The sequence below is a fragment of the Choloepus didactylus genome, chromosome 3, assembly GCF_015220235.1.
Source record: "Choloepus didactylus isolate mChoDid1 chromosome 3, mChoDid1.pri, whole genome shotgun sequence".
NCBI classification, from domain to species: Eukaryota; Metazoa; Chordata; class Mammalia; order Pilosa; family Megalonychidae; genus Choloepus; species Choloepus didactylus.
The window spans coordinates 177,531,950-177,551,139 of NC_051309.1; the positions used below are offsets into that span (position 1 = coordinate 177,531,950).

Consider the following 19,190-nt stretch of genomic DNA (forward strand, 5'->3'; position numbering starts at 1 on the left):
TCTAGGAACCCCAGGCTCCTCCTGTGACACTGGGTTATTGTGGGGTTAAGATAACATATGTACAAGCTTTTTATCTGTTGCCATAAAAATGTATGATATTAATATTGTTAACCTCATACTCTCAGGGTAGGTTAAGTAGTAAATATATAAAAACATGTACATTTCTATTTCCAACAAAAACAGGAGGGAATAAAAGACCAGAGAAGGGAACAGATAAATATTTATTAACTATTTATAAATTCATGGTAGTATTAAATACCAGAAAATACCATAATTTTCTTTCAGAATTATTATGTTTCTTAACAGCTATTGCTTCTCATGCTTTTTCGCCTGGGAACAAAACTTACATTTGCTTCCCATTATTAAAAATGAACAAATTTGGTTTTACACATGGAGCAATACCTGCAATTGAGAATTCCTCCCAGGAAGATGGCTGCCTGCAGGCATGGCCCAGGAATCTGTAAATAGCAAAATCCACCCTGGGAATGTGGTTGTGTTCATCTAGCCCACCTGCCCCTACCGTAGAAAGACCCAAGAGATCCTCTGCCAAATGCCCTTCAAACAAGGACTTCTGGAATTTGTCAATATCACAGCCACCAGTGACACAAACATGATTCAAGATTATTTCCAAGAGCTCACGGGGGCAAGAACTGTACCCCAGGTCTTCATTGGAAAAGATTGTATAGGGGGATGCTCTGATCTAATAAGTATGCAAAAGAGTGGGGAACTGGAGACCTGGCTATGGCAAATTGAAGCTCTAAAATAATTACAGCAGAGTAGATTCTAATGATGTCCCCCTTGGAAACTGGATGGCCTCACCAATGAAGACAACACTTCTTGGTAGATGGATCTGGGGCCATTCTTACCCAGCTACAGCTACTGCTTATTATGAAATACAGTTATCAAAATTATGATGATGATGATAGGGGGAGTGGTAAAGTATGGGCAGTAGGGAAAGCTTGTTTTCTTCTTTTGGATCAGTATGAAAAGGTAGACCAACTTTCCCCACACCATAGGACCTAAAAGACTGATGGAGGAGTATCTTGGGTTTCTCTTCTGGATTGGCTTTTGGGTTCCAAAAGACCATGACAAGATCTGGTTTAGGATTCATCCATTGACTCAAAAGATGTTCTTTTGGATATGTTTTTCTTACTGAGTGTTCTGCATGTGCCAGCACTCCTCTGCCTCTAAACCAGTGTTTCTCAACAACAGCCATATTTATTTCAAGTACTCTAGGATGGATCTATATATGGTCTTTGGTACTACCCATTAGCCAATTATTTTCCTGAGCTTGACTTTCTAGAGTTGCGTTATGAAATCAATAGCTTCTTAAATGTGCTTTATTCAAACTACATACCTATATCCCTTCACCATCTTCACCCCACCTTATCCCATTTTCAGAATCATTGCCCTGAGCCAGTGTTCTCAGCCATGACAATGTAGAGTTCTCATGGGAGATATATAGCAATTTCATGAAACAGCTTAGGGCCCAAGTTGAGAAACTCTTCAGGGGAAGTTGAGCACTGTTAGTCTTCACTTGGTGCCACAGGGGTCAGAGACACAAGTGCAGATGCTGCAATCATGTGGCAATATTCTTTAAAAAGATGCTTGTCCAGGTAATCCTGAATGAGTATGTATTATTTTGGAGTATCATCAAAATTAAAATGCAAAATTAAAAAATTCTCATAGAAATCTTGTAGCTCCCTCCCCTGCCAAGAATATGTCTGTGGAAGGAGCTAAATTTGAGAAACACTGTCCTAAATGGTTCTCAATTTTTCTTTTCATCTTTATTTTTTCACTCTTTGAAAATTTAAGAATCCCTTACCATGAAATTTAATTTCGTGCTCTGGAATTTCAAGATTATGTTCATTTCCTTTGGTGATCTCTAGTATGAATAGTTAACTTCTCTTCTAATGAAGAAAAACCCATAGGTGATAATTCTGTTTTGTTAAATTCTTTTCCATGTCTTAAGCCTTTAAGAAATGGTATTAGTGTGAAGTACACAGATGTAAAACTTTATTCATATTTGCCCCCTACCAATATAAATAAAGGCATGTGTTGTTGTCACTCACTGAGTACAAATGGTTTGTGTACTTTTTAATATTGATATGACAAATAGGTTCTAATATGTCCTCACTAGCCAACTGAATAATGTTCTGTGTTTCCATTTCCTACATGTCTTAGTTTCCCAGGGTTGTATATAAGGTACCACAAACTGGGTGGCTTAAAACAACAGAAATTCATCTCACAGTTCTGTAGGCGAAATTGGAAGTCCAGAATCAGGGTGCCAGAAGACCACGCTCCCTCTAAAGTCTGTAGGGAAAAATCTGTTCCATGTCCCTTTACTGGCTTCTGGTTGTAGCTGGTAATCCTTGACAGTCCCTGGCTTGTGGCATAACCTAACTTCTGCCTCCATCATCACATAGCCATCCTCTCTCTCTATCTCTGTCTTTTTACATGGCATTCTCCCTTCCTATGTCTGTCTGTGTTCAGATTTCCTCTTCTTCTAATGATACAATTATTTTGGATTGAGGGCCCATCCTATTCCAATAAGACCTCATTTTAACTTAACTAGCTTCATTTGCAATGACCCTAATTCCAAATGAGGTCACATTCACATGTACCAGGGATTAGGACTCCAACGTACCTTTTTGGGGGATGCAATTCAACCCATAACACCATCTAACACTCTTGTGCTTTTGGCTTCTTTTCCTTTCCCTTATAGGTTCTAGCTGCTCCCTTCAACAAGGATTGCTGTGGATGACTGCACAGGTTGTGCACTGAACAATGCAATGAATATCCTTGATCTGCTCTGGACCTCTTACCTGTACTTTCACACTTCTGTGTGCTTACTCACTGTTTCCTCCTCTTTAAATGCACTTTCTTCATCATTTTACTGTCAAACTCCTCCTCATTCTTCAAGGCCTGACTTACAAACAACCTCCCCTGTAATTCCCCTCTCCTCTCACTGTCTTTTGACTAGAAAAAGTAATTGTTCCTCAGACAAGATATTGAGAGCAGTCTTGATTGGGAAAGTTTAGGAATGACTTTGGTTTGTTAATTTTCTGGGGGTATGAAAGGAACATGTTGGAAGCAATGTAGTTATTTTTGGTTATTTGTTTTTTTATTCCTTTGTTTTATTTTGTTTGAATTGTTTTGTTTTTGTTTTTGTTTTTGATAAAGTATTAAAAAAAAAAAGGATACAATTGAGTTTCTACCAAGTTCCTGAAAATCTTTTTGTTATTGTTATTGCTGAATCCTTGGGGATTATACTATCTCTTAGTTTTTATTTTATAAGAGGCATGACTCAGTCTGACATGCTTGACTAATATGATCACAACCCTGGGGAAATTAGATGGTTTTCCAGAGATATCATTAAAGATACTGACTGAAGCAATTACTGCATGACACATGATTTTCTCTACACACTGAGGCTACAAACTGTCAGAATGAACAAAAAATAAGATGAGTATCTTTAGCTGGTTGCTCAAACTGATGAGTCAGTAGACAAATCTGCCAGTTGCATAAAGCTCTTACCATTTGGGGGCCTCAGGATCCTCCTGAAAAATGAAGAAGCAGCATCAGATAATGAAGGCAAAATCCAGGATCAAGTTTCTTTTTTGTATCTGATTTAACATGACCTGAAAAAAAGGATGTTTAGCCAACAGCAAAGTGTTGAGAGGAAAAATAGAAAGAAAAAGTAAAAAACTATAAAGAAATGAAAAAAAAAAATTGTAAAGCCAAACTGCTGCACCTTGCTACAGTTGAAAAACAACAAAAAAGAAAGAGGTAGTAGAAAATGCAGTGAGCTTAATTTACATCAGAATTCCTGGTGGAGAAACATGGACTTCAGACTCAGGCTGCTTTTATTAGAATCCCAGTTTCGCATTTCTAGGTATGTGGCTTGGGTGAGTGACTTGGCCTCTTCATGTTTCCATGTCATTCTTTATAAAATGGGCAGGGTAGCATTAGATAGTGCCTGGCACATGGAAACTCTCAAATGATAATTATCAATATTATTAAATGAATCATATAATTGATGTTCAGGGTTACTTGTGAATAGTATCTGACAAATGACTGTTGAATTTAGTTAATGAGGGATTGAATGAAGGAGTGAGCATGTTTTTGTTTTCTTGTATGATTGTGGAATTTGATACAGCAATGACTACCTTTCATTCTTGTTTTACTATTATTTTTAATTTGAGGTCATGAAATCTTCTAAGCTTTACTGTAGATGTCAGTCTACTACAAAATTTGAAAATAAATTTACATTTGAATTTTTAGTATACCTCGAATAGGAAGAAAGGTAGATTTTTTTCCCTTTACTGATTGGCTTTATTCTTACTATGAACTGAATTATGGGTATATTTTAATATAATTACCACAAATTCTAGGATTGGATAAATAAAAACTAAGAGATAACAATAACATATGAAAATTTTTGGTAGGGTGGTTGGTTTTATTATTCCAATTAGTTTAGCTTTTAATGGTTAAGCTCATATTTCAAAGACTTTGAGTGAATCTATGACATTTTAAAAAATAGCTAACTGAATTAAACAAGATGATATATTTATAATTGTGATAAACCAAGAAAATCTTTTTGAAAAATAAATGAAACTACATTGTGAGTCCTGAATTTCAGTCTATATAATTTTGCAGTTGAAATTTATTGTGCATGAAATATTTCATCAATCAGATTCATTCAGGGAATTCTTAATGGAATGCTAGGAAAGGGATGAGTATAACCATATTGCCTCCTGAGGCTTGATTTTATATATATGCTGTGCAACTTAGAAGAGAAATGAGGAAAAACAGAGCTTGCTGTCATCTAATTTAGTCACATTTGTTTTGTACTGGCCACAGTTTTGTGAACCCTGTAGTAACTCCAATATTACTTATCATAGAATTATTTATTGATCATGGGCTGAATTCATCAGTATTAAGGGATGAGACTGCAGGGATTCAAATCATGCTCTATTTGGCATTAAGAGGAAACCTAAGGAACATTGGCACAGCATCTACTACTCCTTTCCAAGGACATAATCAAGAGATAGTTGGAGAACCCACACCACCCGCAATTCCCAGGTGGCTAAAAATTAAATGGATCATTATTGGATAGGCTAGCAGAGTTGGTATGATGTTTGAAACAAACTGTCCACGACTATTTTTCAAGTTTAGAAAAATCTAATTTTTTGGCATTTAAAAAAAGAGCTTTTAGTTACATTAATTTCAAAGGAAGAAAGTAACCTAATCTGAGTTGGAGGCAAAACAGTTTTTATTGTTGCTGCTTCTGTTATTGTTTTCCCTTAAACTTTGCAAAGCAAATGTGTTTATTTTGAAATTTAGAGAGACTTATCCTTACTTGATACAAGAAGTTACATAACTCAAGTTAATAAACCTCTAAGTTTAACAGAATTGTAGTTGCAGTAATTAATAGAAATTTGTTGCAATTTTTGCTAAAGTTTACATATTTATTTGGCCATGGTTTGATTATTTTGAATGGTGTGCTGGTTTGAATGTATTATGTCCCCTAGAGAAAGCCATATTCTTTGATGCAATCTTGTGGGGCAGACATATTAGTGGGGATTGAGTTGGAACATTTGGATTAGGTTGTTTGCATGGAGATGCACCCCACCCAACTGTAAGTGATAACTCTGATGAGATAATTTCCATGGAGGTGTGGCCGCACCCATTCAGGGTGGGCCTTGATCAGTGGAGCCATATAAATGAGCTGACGGGCAGAGGGAACTCAGTACAGCTAAGAGCGACATTTTGAAGAGGAGCTACAGCCAAGAGGGACACTTTGAAGAAAACACAGGAGCTGCAGATGAGAGACAGTTTGAAGATGGCTATTGAAAGCAGACTCTTGCTCCAGAGAAGCTCAGAGAGGGCAAATGCCCCAAGAGTAACTAAGAGTGATGTTTTTGAGGAACTGCAGCCTAGAGAGGAATGTCCTGGGAGAAAGCCATTTTGAAACCAGAACTTGGAGCAGACACCAGCCACATGCCTTCCCAGCTAACAGAGGTTTTCTGGACACTATTGGCCATCCTCCAGTGAAGGTAGCCCATTGCTGATGTGTTAACTTGGATACTTTATGGCCTTAAGACTGTAACTGTGTAACCAAATAAACCCCCTTTTATAAAAGCCAATCCATCTCTGGTGTTTTGCTTTCTGAAAGCATTAGCAAACTAGAACAAATGGCTTGATAGGTTTCTATATAACAGAATTAAGAGACTAAATTATATCATTTTTTATAAAACAAACAAATAAATAAATACAAGAATTATATGGTCAATAATTGGTTGGAACAATCTTCAGTGGATAGCTATGGGGCAGCATAAAATTTAAAATGCATATAAAATGTTAAGCAAAAAAAATTATACAAATATAGAAGTTTGCCTTGCATTTGAGTCTACTGTGCATTCTAAAATCCAATTTTAAAAATAACAGATTAATTGAGATACAATTCTCATACCATGAAATTCACTCATGTAAAGTACACAATTCAGTGGTTTATAGTCTATTCACAGAGCTGTGAACCATCACCACTAATTCCAGAAAATTTTCATTACCTCCACCAAAGACTCCATTAACAATCATTCCCAATTGTCCCCACCCCTAGCCCCTGGCAACCACTAATCTACATTCTGCTTCTACAGGTTTGTCTATTCTGGACATTTCATATATAAATGGAATCATAAAATCAAAACAATATGGTGTGTTGTGACTGAATTCTTCTACTTAGCACAATGTTTTCAAGATTCATCGATGTTGAAACATGTGTCGGTACCTTATTCCTTTTCATTGCAGAGTGATATTCCAATGTATGGATATAGTACCGTTTGTTTATCCTTTTGTCAATTGATGGACATTTGGGTTGTTTTCAGTTTTTTACTATAATGAATAATGCAGCTATGAACAGGTCTTTGTATGGGCATATTTATCAATTTTCTTGAGTATATATTCTTAGGAATGGAATTGCTGAATCTTATGGTAACTCCGTATTTAACATTTTGAAGAGTTGGCAAACTGTTTTCCAAAATGACTGCACAATAATACCATCTAATCAGCAGTGTATGAAGGTTTCCATTTCTCCATATCCTTGTCAATACTTTTTATTGTCCATCTTTTTTATTTTAGCAATTCTAATGGATGTGATATGGTATTCTATTGTGTTTTGATTTGTAATTCCCTAATGACTAATAATAATGCTGAGCATCTTTTCATGTGTTTATTGGATATTTGTATATCCTTTTTGTAGAAATTTCTTTTTTTTTTTTTTTTTTGCCCATTTTAAAATTTGGGTTAGTTGTCTTTTTATCATTAAATTGTAAGAGTCTTTTATAAACTCTGGATATAATAATGTCCCTTATTACATACATGACTTGAAAATATATTCTTAATTTCCATGGTTGTCTTTTAACTTCCTTGATGGGGTTCTTTGACTAATTTTTAATTTTGATGAAGTCTAATTTATCTATTTTTCCTTTTGTTGATTGTACTTTTGGTTTTATATCTGAGAAACTGCTGCCTAATCTAAGGTCATGAATTTTATTCCTAGTTTTCTTTTAAGAGTTTTATAGTTATAGCCCTTAAATTTATATTTAAGTTCCATTTTGAGTTAATTTTCATATATGGTGTGAGGTAAGTGTCCAACATCATTCTTTTACATGTGGATATATAGTTGTCTTAGCACCATTTGTTGAAAAGACTATTTTTTCTCCATTTGTTGGTCTTGGTGTGCTTATCAAAAATCAATTGACTGGATCAGCCCACAGAGCAACATGCCCAAGCTTTACTGTGACTACTGTGATACATACCTCCCCATGACTCTAATATTAAAAAGACATGAACTCAAAAGATGAGGGAGAAGATGGTGGTATAGACAGCAGTGGAATATAATCTGTCTCCTGGAACAGCTAATCAACAACAAGGAAAAACTAGTAAATAATTTGGAGTAACTGCTGGGAGACAACTGTGACTGTCCACACATTGTACACTAACTTGGATTGGGAGGAATACTTGAAATTGCAGCATAAAATCTGTAAGTAAAATCTGTAGAAAAATGCTGGGGGCCCTCTAACCCCCATGGCAGGCTGAATTTCAATACCTTCCTGTGATAGAAACTAGCAGCACTCTCCAATGAGTGAGCGAATATAGCTCAGCTGAGCTCCAACTGGGGTTTTAATTAACAAATGTGGACTGCTGAATACAAGCTACAACCTCCCAACAATCAGACAGAGGCTATTAGTGATGACTAAACGTAAAAACCCAGAAGACCCATCTGTCCTGGGAGGGGGAGCCCAAAAGACCAGGTGTTACCTATGGCCAATGAGTGAAACTGGGGAGCCATGTACTGGCTCCAAAAGGGGGCTTTCTGTCTCTTTTTCTCTCTCTCAACCTGAAGGGCTCAGAAGAGAGAGCCACAGTCATTTTCAGTTTATGGTGCTCTGACCCAGACAGGGATGGAGATAACAGAGAGAGATTATTCAAATGCAGATGATAACTCCCTAGGGGGTGTATCTTCTCTAAGAGTAAGGAGGTGGGGCCCAGCTTTCCCTTCAGAACCAGACCCCAGAGCCTGATGGAAAAACGGCCAAAACAGAAACTAAGGAGGCCACACTTCCTTACACCAGTCAGAAGTGACAGGCTGACAGGCACCACCTGCTGGGCAGGTTAGGAAAAGCACAGTGACTGGAAATCTCACAGGAAAGTCTGTCATTCTTCTAAGATACACACTGAATACAACCCCATTCTGAGACCTGAACTCGTTCTGGTCTGGGAATATCTGATTGGGGTAACCAAGGAAATCAGATGCCTAGACAACAGAAAACTACAATCTATACTAGGAAAAATAAAGATACAGCCCAGTCAAAGGAACAAACTTACACCTCAATCAAGATACAGTAGAGATATTTTTGCACTTTAATGAAACAATCTATTAAAGATTTTCAAAGAAATATGCTAAATGAAATAAAAAACCAAATCAATGAGTTCAGGAAAATATTAAAAAATAGACAAAGGTTATAAAGAAAACACTGGGTGAACATAAGGTAGAAATTGAAAGTTTGAAAAAACAACAGGAAGAATCTATGGAAATGAAAGACACAACACAAGAGATGAAAAACACAAGGGAGACAAACAACAGCAGATCTCAAGGGGCAGAAGAAAACACCCAGGAACTGGAGAATGAGACACCTGAAATCCTACACACAAAATAACAGATAGGGAAAAGAATGGAAAAATATGAGCAATGTCTCAGGGAATTAAATGACAACATGAAGGACATGGATGTATGTATCATGGGTGTCACAGAAGAAGAGAAGAGAAGAGGGGCAGAAGCAATAATAGAGGAAATAATCACTGAAAATTTCCCATTTGTTATGAAAGACAAAATTACAGATCCAAGAAGTGCAGCATACCCCAAATAGAATAAATCTAAATAGACCTACACCAAGACACTTAATAATCAGATTATCTAACATCAAAGACAAAGAGAATCCTGCAAGCAGCAAGAGAAAAGTGATCCATCACATACAAAGGAAACTTGATAAGACTGTTTGTGGGTTTCTCAGTAGAAACCATGGAGGCAAGAAGGAAGTGGTGTGAAATATTTAAGACACTGAAAGAGAAAAACTGCCAACCAAGAATCCTATATGGCAAAACTGTCCTTCAAATATGAGGGAGAGTTTAAAATATTCTCTGACAAACAGACAATGAGAGAGTTTGTGAACAAGATAACTTCTCTACAAGAAATACTAAAGGGAGCACTACAGACAGATAGGAAAAGACAGGAGTGTGAGGTTTGGAACACAGTTTTGGGTGATGGTAGCACAGCAATGTAAGTACACTGAACAAAGCTGACTGCAAGTATGGTTGAAAGAGGAAGGTTAGGAGCATGTGGGACACCAGAAGAATAAAGGAAAGATAGACTGGGACTTTATAACTCAGTTAAACCTAGAATGCTCAACAATTGGGATAAAATGTAAAAATATGTTTTTACATGAGGGAGAACAAATGAATTCCAGCCTTGCAAGGTGTTAAAATTAGGGTGGTATTGGGGAAAAATACAATCAACATAAACTAGAGATTATAGTTAATGGAAACTTTGTATTATGCTTCCTTTAATGTAACAGAGGCAATAGACCAAAGCTAAATGCCTATAAGAGGAGGAAATAAGGGAGGAGTGTGGGACTCTTGGCATTGGTGATGTTGTCTGAGTCTTCTATTCTACTTTGGTTTAATTCTATCTTTCATTTCATTGCTTTTTAGCTGTCTTTTTTTTCTTTCTTTTTCTTTTTCTTTTGTTTCTCTACCTTCTTTGACTTCCCCTCCCTCTTTGTGGATGAAATAGAGGTGTCCTTGTATAGATATTGGCGATGGTGGTGAATACATAAATATGTAACTATACAGGGAACTGTTGATTGTTTACTTAGGACAGAAAGTATGGTGGGTGAACAAAACTGTCTCAAAAAAAAAACAAAAACAAGTTGATGAAGAAACCTTGTGGCCACTACACTGATTGAAATAAGTCAGACACATACGGTCAAATATTGCATGGTATCATTGATATGAACTAATTATAATATATAAACACATAGACATGAAATATAAGTTAACAGGATAACTTTTTCCTGTTATAACTTTAGCAGGAAAGTTGGAGGTTAAAAGATGGGAATTTATAAAACAGTGAAACTTGTGGTAGACCATGTCTGTGACTAACTGTACAAATATTAGAAATCTCTTTCATGAACTAGAACAAATATATGATACTATAACTAGAAGCTAATAATAGGGGAGTCTGTAGAGAAAAATATACCTATTGCAAATGATGTACTACAGTTAACAGTAATTTAGCATTCTTTCATCAATAGTAACAGATGTACCAATACTATGAGTCAATAATGGAGGGGGAGTGGTTATGGTTAGGGGAGGGATTGAATTTTGTTGTTGTTGTTGTATCTTTTCTGGAGTAATGAAAATGTTCTAAAAATTGGAAAAAGTTGTGGCGATGGATGCACAGCTGTATGATGGTACTGTGGTTAATTGATTGTGCATTTTGGATCTTTGGATAATTGTATGGTGTGTGAACAATCTCAATAAAATTAAATTTTAAAAAAAGGCATGAACTCAAGATTTAATAAAAATCATTTTACTGCTTTAAAAGTACAAAAAAATCAATTGACTCATAAATTTATATATTTTTGTTCTTTTGTATGTCCTATATTTTTTGTTGTTGTTTAAAACTGAAAATATTAAATAATATAATGTTGCAACTCTGGAAAGCAGATTTCTCCCCTCACTAGAGTTTGTTGTTAAGGCTTGCTATGGAGTTGGGAATAAGGAAATTGGTACATGGCAAGTAAAAATATTACAAAGACCAGTCCTCTTAGTGAGAATAAACCATTTTTCTGTAATCAACTCTCCTTAGATTATTTTAGTGATGGGAAAGAGGCCACATGATTCTTGACACCTAGAGGGCTAGGGAAAGATACAAAAAAGGTGACTAGGAGGGGCTAACTTTGACCATTTCACAGTTTTCCAAATAAACTTCTCTAATTAATTTATCATGTTGAATTTTAGTCCAAAATTACTCTCCTGTTATAAGATTTCTATGGAACACAACAGGTTCTTTCATGAGAGGAATGAGATGCATGCAATTTGCAAAGGTGTTTGGGTTATTAGTATCCCATAAAATTATGTGAGAGCAGAGAATTGAACAAATTTGCACCATGATCTAAAATAAAGTGTCAGTCATTGGAAAAGACTACTTTTTATAAATCTTACCTTCTTTTGTGATAGTTATCAAGCTGGTTTTTTATATATTATCCAATTTACACTGTTTTTATTCTCCTTGTAATGCTTTCTTCAATTTATCTGATCAATAACATGACATTTTAGATATAAATCTAATTTTTGCTCCAATAAAATTAGTCTTTATTGAACATCTAGCCATTGTAGGGGATATAATCATTAATAGAGACCCTGTTCCAGTTTGCTAATGCTGCCTTTTTGAAAAATATCAGAAATGGACTGGCTTTTATAAAGGGGGTTTCTTTGGTTACACAGTTACAATCTTAAGGCCATAAAGTGTTCATCAACGAAGGTTACCTTCACTGGAGAAAGGCCATTGGCATCTGGAAAACCTCTGTTAGCTGGGAAGGCATGTGGCTGGCATCTGCTTGCTCCCAGGTTGTATTTCAAAATGGTGTTCTCCAATATGTTGCTCTTGGGGTGTTTTGTTCTCTCTCACCTGCAGCTCCTCTTTAAAACATCACTCTCAGTTGCTCTGAGGTTCTTGTCTGTGAACTCCTTTATACAACTCCAGTGATCCAATTAATGCCCACCCTGAATGGGTGGGGTACCACCTCCATGGAAATTATCAAATCAAATGTTTTACTCACAGTTGATTGAGTCACATCTCCATGGAAACAATCAAAGAATTCCAATCTAATCAACATGAATATGTCTGCCCCCACAAGATTGTATCAAAGATAATGGCATTTTGGGGGACATAATACATCCAAACTGGCACAAACCCTAACCTCAAAAGTGATCATAAGATATTGTATATTAAAATATAGCATTAGGTAGAAGATGATTACTTCTATAAATGAAGTTTGGAAGCAATAGTGGAGAAGGAAAAAAAAAATCACAGCTATTGAGACAGAAATACATCTCTGAGAAGGTGATATTTGAGAAGATCTTGATGGATAAGTAAGATTTTCTAAATCAGATTTGAGGGAAGAGGCAAACATGTTGTAGCTTGCAGCATAATCAAAGAAAGGAGATTGTGAGTATAGTTAAAGGTTTGGGTTCATTTGAGTATATGACATTTGTGGGAATAAAAATAATTAATATTCATTGAGTGTCTACTATGTGCCAGGCAAAGTTCTATTATTTAAACATATTCATTGTTTTAATCTTCATAAGCCTATTAGGTAGGTACTATTATTATTTTTATAAGTTTCCTTATTTTACAAATTAAAAATTATATGAAAAGAAATTAAATGACTTGTACACAATCTCTAAGATGACCTCCCATTATCCTTACCTCCTGTTATTCACACCCTTGTTTAATACCCTTCCCTTGAGGGTAGGTGGGACTTATGACTTGCTTCTAATCAGTAAAATATGGCAAAGGTGATGGATGCTGCTTCTGTGATTATGTTGTATAAGACTGTAACTTCCATCTTGCTAACAAATTCTCTTTGTTGATTCTTTCCTTTGCTGGCTTTGATGAAATGAGCTGCTATATGGAGAGGCCTAAATGGCAAGGAACTGAGGGCAGTTTCCAATTAATAGCCAGAAAGCAACAATGAACTCAGTCCAACAACATTCAAAGAACTCGATTCTGTTAACAACCACATGAGCTTGGAAGCAAATCCTTACCCAGTCTAGCCTCAGATAAGACACCTTGATTGCAGTCTTATTAGAAACTAGCTAAGCAATACTTAGATTTTCTGACCCAAAGAAACTGTGAGATAATAAATAAGTGTTGTTTTAAGCTGCTAATTTTATGATATTTTCTTACACAGCAATAGGTAACTAATATACTTGTCCAGTCATCAAGCTGGTAGGTAAATATTTGAAACTTGGCAGTCAGCATTGAGCATCTGCATACTCAGTCACTAAGTTATTTTTTTAATTCATTTTTATTGAGATATATTCACATACCATGCAGCCATACAGAGAGTACATTCAATTGTTCACAGTACCATTATATAGTTGTGCGTTCATCACCAAAATTAATTTTTGAATATTTTCATTACCACACACACAAAAATAATAAGAATAAAAATTAAAGTGAAAAAGAACAATTAAAGTAAAAAAGAACACTGGGTGCCTTTTTTTTTTTTGCCCCCATTTTACTAGTCATCCATCCATACACTGGACAAAGGAGAGTGTGGTCCATATGGTGGTTTTCCCTATCACATTATCACCCCTCATAAGTTACATTTTTATACAATCATCTTCAAGATTCATGGGTTCTGGATTGTAGTTTGATAGTTTCTGGTATTTACTGCTAGCTACCCCAATTCACTAGAATCTAAAAAGGGTTGTCTATATTGTACGTAAGAGTGCCCACCAGAGTGACCTCTTGGCTCCTTTTGGATTCTCTCTGCCACTGAAGCTTATTTCATTTCCTTTCACTTCCTCCCTTTGGTCAAGAAGATGTTCTCCATCCCATGACGCCAGGTCTAGATTCCTCCCCGGGAGTCATATTCCACATTGCCAGGGAGATTTACTCCCCAGGGTGTCAGATCCTATGTAGGGGGAAGGGCAGTGATTTCACCTGCCAAGTTGGCTTAGCTGGAGAGAGGGCCATATCTGAGCATTTGGGAGGAGGCTCTTATGCACAATTATAGGCAGGCCTAGCCTCTCCTTTGCAGAAACAGTCTTGCCAAGGGCAAGTCCCATGGTAGAGTGCTCAGCCCATCAAACCACTTGTCCCCTGTGTCTGTGAGCACATCAGCAACCATGAAGATAGGGAAGCCCAACATCCCTGCATTCTCCACCAGCTCCTCAAGGGGGCTCTGCATATTTTTTTCACTGCTTTTTTTTAAATTAACTTTTTTTTTAATTAGCTATACCAAAAAAATTTTTTTAAACATACAAAAAAACAAATTTCAAACAAACCATAACATAACAAAGGAGTAAGAAAAAAACAACTAACCTAAAATAACTACTTTACTTCCAACATGTTCCTACTCTACCCCAAGAAAATAACCTAATATAGCAACATTTCTGTGAACTTGTTCCTACCATACCCAACAGAAATTAACAAACCATAGTCATTCCTGGGCAGCCCCAGAACGTTAAATTTACCCACGATAGATTACCTGTTCTTATTGGGTTATTGTTCCCCCTTCATTAATTGCTCTCTAATGCTAGTTCCCCTACATTCTACATTATAAACCATTTATTTTACATTTTTCAATGTTCACATTAGTGGTAGCATATAATAATCCTCTTTTTGTGCCTGGCTTATTTCACTCAGCATTATGTCTCAAGGTACATCCATGTTGTCATATGTTTCATTGTGTATATATACCACATTGTATTCATCCACTCATCTGTTGAAGGACATCTGTGTTGTTTCCACCTCTTGGCAATTGTGAATAATGTTGCTATGAACATTGGCGTGCAGATATCTGTCCGTGTTACTGCTTTCAGATCTTCGGGGTATATACCAAGTCACTATGTTATATCATGTGTTCTAAGATAAAGACAGAGATGTAGTTTAGAGCAATACATTGCAAAATTTTCATGCTTTGCCAGGAGTTTGGACTTTATTCCATGGGCATTAATTTGAAAGTAAAGAAGGTTTATAAGATGAGTTCTGATTTAGGAAGTTTATGCTGATAGCTGTAATTTTAGAAGCTTTCCACATTAAGGCATTTTTATCTTCTATATTTCATTGGTTATTCTAATTCCCATTATAACTAACATTTCTAATGATAAAAGCCAAAATTAATGAGCTGTGTCTGATAGTCAGATGCTTCTGTCTGGTTGAGTTATCAGATATCTATTTTCAGCCATTGATAAATAGAGATTTTGAAGAGTGTCTTGAGTAAGGGCAAGACTTGAACTTTGAACGTAACTTGTACTCAGACATGAGCATCAGACATTGTGCATGGCAGGTGATGTTAATTCTCATAGTGACAAGCTATCAAGCACAAGAGGATAGCATCAAACACAATCATCCCAACTTTAAACAGGGCTCCAGAGTTTAAATGAAGTGGTAAGTTAGAGTACAGCTTGGTGGCAGTTTCCGATTCTAATAGCATGTGTGTACTTTGTGCAGGAAAGGAATACGTGGGAGTGGAAAAAGCTGTTTTTCTTGACTCTGCATCACTCCAGTATTTCAGCAAACTTACTGTGGGACTCAACTGAGTATAAGGCAGAGGGTGGCACTTCTCTCACTTGAAATGTGTGATGAGATAGTTCCAGCTTTACAGCACCAAGACTCAGATAATTCTGTCACCAGTGGCATCTTCTCTGGGCTTTAGGAGCAGAGGTCCAGCTCCCACGAAATGTCTGTGAACTTGTCTGTGCCTGAGGCAGGGGATCCCAGCCCAGTGACTTGTGAGAACTAGCAAGCAGTGTTCATATGCCTGTGGGTAGTGGTGGAGTTGGGAAACTTTGCAGTGAAACAGATGAGAATTTAGGGAGTAGAGTGTAAATGTAGGTGTGATGAGATTTTATGTGTAGTCTAATGAATCTGGGGCATTTAGGTTACATAATGATTAAAGAAAATAAATAGGCAATGAAATGCTACTGCACATCATTCACTTGCCTATGCATAATTTCTCCTGTACACAGTTGGTGACTGCTTTCTGAAGAAACTTGTTTCTGAATATTTTATGCTGCTTTAGAATTATTTGAAAATTTGAAGTAAAACCATGTAAATTATTCTTGAAAATGATGCTTTGTTATGCCAATCTGCAGTCACTGATTACCTGTGGGGAGGGGACTACTGACAGCTGAGCAGATATAGAAATATCTCCACTAAGAGGTTTCAGAATCACAGAACCAGACTGAAACTGATGACTTCATCATACTATTTGTCAAGTTATTGTCTAAAGACTTTGTGATTCTATTCTATGAATATTTATTGTATTTACTATAAAAGATATAGTAAATTTTTAAATAATGCTAAGTTTAGGTTATGTGGATGAAATGTGGCTACTGCCTTAAGGAGTTTACAAACTAATAGGAGATATAAAATATGGGAATGGCTCTAACATTATCTAGATGTTATCTGTGCTAAAAACTCTATTAAAATCACCATGAGGAAACAGAAGAGGGAATAATCATCTATGATTGCCACTGGAAAGGGCAATTGAGCCAGATTTTGAAGTGTATGTAAGATTTCTCAAGTCTATATGGGAGGAAGTAAATTTGGGGGGCAATAAAATAATGTTAATGAGAGCTACAAGTGATAAACTGCCAGGACATGAAGTGTAATATGTGGGATGGGGGAAACTAGACTGACAATGCAGCTCAGTTGTTTCCTTCAGGTAATGAGAAACAACTGAAGCACTTTGGGCATGACAATGAGAAAAAATATGGTTGATTTTGCAGTCTATTTGTACAGAGCCAATGTTATGAATCTAGGAGAGAAAAAAAGAGACCAGATAGAAGCAGTTTGGACAGGGGAATGATAATTTTAGTTTTGGTCAAGGAAGCAAAACTGTTCATAGAAAGGTAAGCCTTAAACATTATTTTTATAACCAACATTGCTACCTCCCTGCCCTGTTTTGTTTTTTTAACTGAAGAAACTGAAAACCCCAGAAATATACTAGTTATTTATGCTCAAGGTCACAGAGTGAATCAGTTGTGTTTTGAGGTGCTGATGGAGATACCTAACAGAAGGCTGGAAATGGGAATATATTAGTCAGGATTCTCTGGAGAATCAGAATAGAGGATGTGAGTGTGTGTATTTGGAGAGATATATATACACATACCCTGACTATGGTTTGTTATAAAAAATTGGCTCATGTAGTCATGGGGGCTGGCAATTCAGAGCTCTGTAGGGCAGGACATCAACTGGAAACTCCAGTGATACTGAAGCCCAGAAGTCTTTATTCAACAAGGGAGGCAGGTGACTGGAGATTCTGGCAAGAGCCAATGCTGAGGCTGAGGCAGAAATTCTCCTTTTGACCTCTGAAATCCTCAATTCAGGCTTTTAAGACTTCCAGCTGATTGGATGAGAAGACTCTCCACATTGCTGAGGGCAATTTCCTTTGTTGATCATAGGAGCAATAAACTGATTGTAGATGCCAAGCCCACTGATGACATACCCTCACGGTAACAAGCAGGCCAGTGCTTGACCAAACAACTGGACAGCATAACATAGCCAAGTTAACACATGAAATTAACCATCACAGTATCATAAAAAGTTGAGAATTAGACCCATATATTTGGAAATCTTTCTAATAGAAGTTAAAAGATCATGCAGTTGGGAATATAGGCAAGAAAAAGGAATGAGGTTAAAAGGTAAATTCTTTTTTTTTAAATTTTTTAAACGTTATCAAAAAATAAAAAAACAAATAATTAAAAAAACAACATTTCAAACAAAACCAAAACAAAGGAATAAGAAAAACAAATAACCTAAAATAACTATATTGATTCCAACATGTTCCTACCCTACCCCAAGAAAATTAACAAACTATGACCAAAGAAATAAGAAAAACAAATAACCTAAAATAACTACATTGCTTTCAATTTGTTTCTACTATACCTCCCAAAAACTAACAAACAGTAGTCATGCCTTAGCATTACCATAATATTAAGATTACTCTCTATAACTTATCTGTTCTTATTAGATTATCATTCCCCCTTCACTATTTGCTGTCTATTGCTAGGTCCCCTACATTCTACAACTTAAAACATGTATTTTACATTTTTCAGAGTTCACATTAGTAGTAACAAACAATGTCTCTCCTTTTGTGTTTGGCTTGTTTCACTCAGCATTATGTCTTTAAGATTCATTCATGTTGTCATATGTTTCATGCCCTCACTGCTTGTTACTGCTGGGTAGTATTCCTTCATGTATATATACCACACTTTGTTTATCCACTCATCTGTTGAAGGATATTTGGATTCTTTCCATCTCTTGGCAATTCTGACTATGCTGCTATGAACATTCATGTGCAAATATCTGTTCATGTCACTGCTTTCAGTTCTGAAAAGTGAAATTGCTGGATCAAAGGGTAACGTGATATCTAGTTTTCTAAGGCACAACCAGACTGTCTTCCAGAGTGAATAAGAGTTCCAATTTCTCCACATCCTCTCTAGTATCTGTAGTTTCCTGTTTGTTTAATGTCAGCCATTCTAATTGGTGTGAGATGATATCTCATTGTGGTCTTAATTTGTATCTCCCTAATAGCTGGTGAAGAGGAACATTTTTTCATGTGTTTTTTTTGGCCATTTGTATTTCCTCTTCAGAGAAATGTCTTTTCATATCTTCTGCCCATTTTATAATTGGGCTGTTTATACTATTGTCATTGAGTTGTAGGATTTCTTTATATATGCAAGATATCAGTCTTTTGTCAGATACATGGTTTCCAAATATTTTTTCCCATTGAGTTGGCTGCCTCTTCACCTTTTTGACAAATTCCTTTGAGGTACAGAAGCTTTTAAGTTCAAGTAGTTCCCATTTATCTATTGTTTCTTTTGTTGCT

General features: G+C 36.2%; 1 pseudogene; it reads left to right on the top strand.

Annotated features, from left to right (window-relative positions):
• Positions 1–445: 445 nt before the first annotated feature.
• LOC119528898 lies at positions 446–766 on the top strand (annotated as a pseudogene).
• The last annotated feature ends 18,424 nt before the right edge of the window (positions 767–19,190 follow it).